The sequence below is a fragment of the Doryrhamphus excisus genome, chromosome 7, assembly GCF_030265055.1.
Source record: "Doryrhamphus excisus isolate RoL2022-K1 chromosome 7, RoL_Dexc_1.0, whole genome shotgun sequence".
In the NCBI taxonomy this organism is placed as follows: Eukaryota; Metazoa; Chordata; class Actinopteri; order Syngnathiformes; family Syngnathidae; genus Doryrhamphus; species Doryrhamphus excisus.
In genome coordinates this window covers 7,288,859-7,294,858 of record NC_080472.1, presented here as the reverse complement: position 1 = coordinate 7,294,858, position 6,000 = coordinate 7,288,859, and positions in this window count along the sequence as shown.

The window sequence follows — 6,000 nt, the reverse complement described above, 5'->3', positions numbered from 1 at the left end:
TTCATCCAGTGACTATTCTTATATCAGTGGCCTTTGGAAAAAGATAAGATTGCAGACGGCGTTGAGATATGGGACATCGCCATGGCACTGTTATATTCCATCTCATTAGCGATAACCACATCAAAATTACAAGACTGGTTGACAACACCTTCCCCTTCAGCCTCCCACCCGTCCCCATGGTCCTCAAATCTTTTTAGAACTCTTCCTGCTTTTGACTCTGAAAATTGGTTCAAATGACAACATCTGAGTTTATTTTGTCCGTTTAGAGTCGTTTTCCATAAAGGTTGATGGAATGAGTGCATTTGTGAGTGCATGAGTCCGTTTCTGTGCACTGCAGGAGCAGCCTGACAATAAATCCGCCCGTTTCGAGGATTGCAATGTGTCATTTTATTGACTCCAAATGAAAGAATCCATGTTAGTCACCGTGAAGGCTGTAATTTCCGGCATTGTTGAGCCCTTCTGGCGTCATCATCTGCGATGGATTTGAGTTGGGTGTAAAACTGGCGACCACAGGAGTGGAAAATGGTACATTTGACCAAGATTGAAATAATGCTTCGTATGATAATAACACAGATGCCCACATTATCCAGTCTCTGGGGCATTTATACAAATCTTTTATACAAATCTATAGCAGCAACAATTATGCTCAGTGCACACCTCCACATGGGAGCGGAATGAAGAGGCTGCATTGGAAAATATGTCATTGTGCTTGTAAATGGGCTGCATTGTATCGAGGTATAGGTACAGTAATTGTGCAGGCATGTTGTGGCGGACGGGTTTACAATTCAATGGCACAATTCCACTTTCACAAATCTGAAGTCTAATAATATTGCTTAAGTTGTGCTTTTATAGAAATGAGTGATTTGCTGGTCGATACTGGAATATCGATACCCCAATACTGATAATGGATTCAAAATATCAAATAATAATCAAAATATCACTACTTTGATACTATATGTGCCCTGTGATTGGCTGGCGACCGGTCCAGGGTGTACCCCGCCTCTCGCCCAAAGACAGCTGGGAAAGGCTCCAGCACCCCAGCGACCCTCGTGAGGAAAAGCGGGAGAAAATGAATGATAGAATAAACATTATTTGAGCATTACAGACATAAAACAACACCCCTATAGTCACATCTACAATTTACACTCCTATTATTGTCATCAGATTGTGCAACTATTTTTCTGTTGGGACTCGGGGTGGCTGCTAACCAGTTAGCCTCAATTCTTTTTTTTCTAAACTTACCACTTCCACATGGAATGGGAGTAGATGATTTTTCATTCTATAATGTGGGGCAGCCATGGCTGCTTCATGGCTTCATGTAGGGTTAAAGTTATGTCACCTGAGCCAATGTCGTAATGTTATGCGTCATTACTGCCTACTCACCGCAATATTACATGTCACTTGTGATAATTGAAGCAAGATGTTGCGGGGGACGGCCAAATGCTATTCCTGCTAACAGGAGTAATACAACAGCAACATTACATCAAACAATAATCAATCATTGATCAAATACCAAAATATAGATCAATGTTATTCATTCATTGATCATTATTAATAGGTTGTTGCTTCATATACATTCAGCATCCATTTATCAAATTATGATGTTTCTGTCACATGCAGTATTGTCTCATTTATTCATCTCTTTGCTTATTGTAAATGATTTTATTCAACATTAATTATAAATTCAAATCTTTCCTACTTTTTGTGCAAACGTAAACACGATGCGCCATACCATCCCAATTCTTTGCTCTTGTACAAAAGCACATTATTGTATTTTCACACGCAACCTTCTTAGGATATGCTCCCCACTTGCATATCTCCCACATAGCCGCTCCTCCATTGGCAACGCCGCATGATTTGATCCGCCCAGCCTGTCAAGTTGTATCTTGTCAGCGCACATACACTTCTGCAAGCTGATCGAAAGCCGTGCCGGTATAAATATAACTACTCTTGCAGCGGTCATATTATAGGGATTGTTACGTCACTGTTTTGTAAGGTTCAAGGCTGTCATGAGTACAGTTGTTGGACGATGTCTTCAATAAGTAAGCACAGATCTCCACGTTCCCTGAATCAATGCCTTGAGACACCACACTATTTTTTTCACTCCAATGCTTGATATGTAGAAATTATGAATACGGGAGATCACCAGAGGAACAGCTTTAAAATGTCAAACAGTAACAATGTGACCTTATACTATGGCGTTCTTTCACGTTCACTTTTAGTTCAGCCTTGATTAGGGCATCTCTTTGCTAAAAATAAGAACTACTCTAAATTACACATCAAGCCTCGTTTGCCGACAGATACACCTTGATGACTTTTTTGGTCAGGTTTATCTGCACGGGGGCTTGGAGACCTGCCAAGTCAGACTCCAGTCACAATTTGATGACTGTGGATTCGACTTGACAAGATCAGCAAAGACTTGCAATCCACTCGGACTTTGACATCAATGAGTTGCCTTGAATTTTACGTCTGATGACTTGAAAATACGTCATGAAAGTCATAATAATAAAAGTTGAAATTATAATGTTGACATTTACATGACTTTCCTTTTTCATATTTGTGTTTATATCTCGTAATTATGACTTACCATTATGATTTTTTGTGGGGAAGGGTTCCCATATCTGTCAGTTTTGTCAGATGAAATACCAAAAAAGTACAGAAAATATCAAAGCTGAGAAGAAAAACAAATGTGGATTGAGGCAGATTTGTCTGTTCCTCGTGACCCCCCCCCCCACCACTCCTTTTCCCCTTTGCAACACATAAATTGTATTTCATTTGAAGTAATTTCAAATTTTATACTGCATATTATACAGTATCACACCACATGGAACTTAATTTCACACATCATTAGAGGATAACATCTTTTAAAGCAGGTCATTAAAGGCAGCCTGTAATCGACCGACTGGTTTACCACAATGTGTGATAAATAACGAAAAAATAAAAGTTTGAGGTAGAGGGAAAGTAAGTATTAAATTACTGGGACGTCTGACTCGGACTGCAAGGCTATGAATTCTGCCTCCAAATTAATTTCTGACCTTGCAATTCCACATGCAATCCCGTTCCATCCGGTCTCTCCGCTTTCACTGTGGATGGGGAAGGGTTTGCAGAAAATGACAGCTTTGTGATCAAATGTGTTATTGTTGCTGCACAGCCGGGATCATGTGGATATAATCTTAGCCCGGTGGCAAATATAGACAATAAGCTAAAAACAGAAATGTAAAGTATATATCGCAGCTGTGGGCAATGTTCAAATCACTGCAAGCCCCCAACACCGAACAGACAACGGCACAGATAAACACTGACTAAAATAAATAGAGGACACAGAGACTGGAATTGGATTACTGGATATTGTGCTTTTTAAAAATGATCTCATGAATTAATGATGCTTCTTCTTGATTGATGATTATTAGTCCAAAAATATTGAAACGCAACTGATATGTAGGACTGTGGTCACTGGAGGCATTACGTTCGATGACATGAGCAGAGACACCGACACTTCATGCTTGAGATTGGGGTTCTGCTCTCGCTCCATGTGGAAGTGGTACATTTTTTGTTTCTTTGTTCTTCTTCCTCGCTCTATTTCAAACATTTTCTTGAGTTTAAAGTAAATTGGAAAGACCAACTAGTTAGTTTCTATGCTAGCAGCACCCGACTGTTAGGTCCCTGCACTGATACCGTAATCTGTGCAATGTGATGTAAACAATGAATAGGAGTTTATAAGTGACAATGGGTGTTATTTCTTGTCAACCGTTCTTTGAGAAGGTTTCAATCTGTATTTAGAAAATCACATAAACATAGTTTCTATGTTTCTATCAAAATATTCAAATTATTAATAATGAATTCTACTTGGTAGAAATCCACCGATTGGAAATAACCATGATGAACGAGGCAAGACTATTCATCTCACATATGCACATGTTACATATCGTTGTTTAAGTCACAGGTTTGATAAGGATGACGGCTTCTAAAACATCTCCATCTTCTCCTTTAAAACAAATACTGCAACGATGCAGAGCCTCCCACCAGCCAGCCATCGATTCCCTTCACAGACGACTTTAGTAATTAGCTAAATAAAGTTGCATGGGGCAGCCGACTGCGTGTGCAAACCGGGTACCAAGACATTTGAGTGCCTCTAAAAGCCGATAAGCAAATGCATGTGCAAAGTAGTAACTACAGCGTGTGCTCATTTGGAATCAAACAGTAAATCCACAACTAAATATACTTTGCTGTCACTGATTCTGGAAGGCTTTGTAGCCGAAATCTTGAGATTTTGTTATGATGAGAAATAAGACCGATCATAAGAAACAATACATATAAATATTTGTCTGTTGAACTATATTCAAAACCATTCCTGTCCTGAACATAAAAATCATTGCATTTTCATAACTTCTGATCATGGTGCCTGCCGCTTTCTGTTTGACAACAAGTCGCCGACATTATGTTGCAGAAATATTTATTTTACGCCAAGGCTTTCTGCAGCCTGTGTATTGTTTTTACACAGTGTGACATGAGTATTCTTGCTAATGGGACAATAAAATGAAGGGAAATGGCATAAGTGAAGAGGAGTGTGACCTTTAAAGGTTGCGGTCTTCTTTTTTTTGATCAGCTGATGAACAGCAAATTTTAAAATTATGGTAATGGTAATGGTTTTATTTCATTTGAACATGCATCAGATTACAATTGAGTGCATCCCATAATTAGTTCACAGTTCCACATGTCCAAAAGGAGTAGGAAGAAGCAAAGCTTATTAAATCCTACCCCTCCATCTAGTACTTTTACAATCAGTAACTGTTACATTTGTTCACTTCCTGCTTTCCTAATATAGTTTTGTTTTTTGTTTTTTTTAATCACGTACCGAAGTAGGAGGTGATATGAGCATCCAATGCCATAATGGGTACCATAGTAAGTGTCAATATAGTGATATATATAGCACATCATGACTGGTTCAAGACTCTTCATCCTTGTATTTAGCAAACATCAACTGCTTGTATTGTTTCTTGAATTGGCTCATCGTTGTGCATTGTTTGAGGTCCTTACTCAATCCATTCCATAGTTTGATTCCACATACTGAAATGCTATGGCTTTTTAACGTAGTCCTAGCATAGAAGTGTTTCAAATGTACTTCTTCTCTGAGATCATATTTCTCCTCTCTTGTAGAGAAGTATTGGATGACATTTTTAGCTAATTGGTTATTTTTAGCCTTATGCATTATTTTAGCTGTTTGAAGATGAACTATATCAGCAAGTTGAAGTATTTGTGATTTTAGAAATAAGGAGTTAGTATGTTCTCTGTAGGCGGCATTATGAATTATCCTAACTGACTTTTTTTGCAGTACATTTAGTTATTAGCCCATATTTCCACACAATAAGTAAGATATGGTGGAAGCAGAGAGCAATAAAGAGTGTGGAGTGATTTCTGATTGAGAACAAATTTTGCTTTGTTCAATATTGAAATATTTCTGGCCACCTTATGTTGTATATTTGCAATATGAGGTTTCCAGCTCATATTTTCCATCTATTGTGATCCCCAGAAATTTATTTTGATTCACCCTTTCAATGTCTACACCGTCTATTTGTATTTGCTGGTGCGTGTCCTTTCTGCTGTTGCCAAACAGCATGATTTTAGTTTTACTTAGGTTCAAGTAAAACTAAAATCATGCTCAATTACTTACTTACTAAAAATTACCAAAATTACTTTTTCAACAATGTTTGCATTTTGAAGCTCTACTTAGAAACTTACTTACTTACGATCCAAAAGTGCAAAACATAAAGCTCCCCGCATGTCACTGGTAATGTGGTGGATAAAATGCTTGCTTTCACAGCCTGGCCTCTTTGACAACAGAGGTGATGCTCTTATCTGCTCTGGTGCGGACATACCGGCTATGTTTTCTTTTTAATTGGCTGATGAAAGCCGGGGAAGGAGGTCTGTTGGTCCGGTGGCGAGTCAGACGTCCCTGCACATCAGTAAGTTGAAGTGATTTACAACGATAATAAACACATT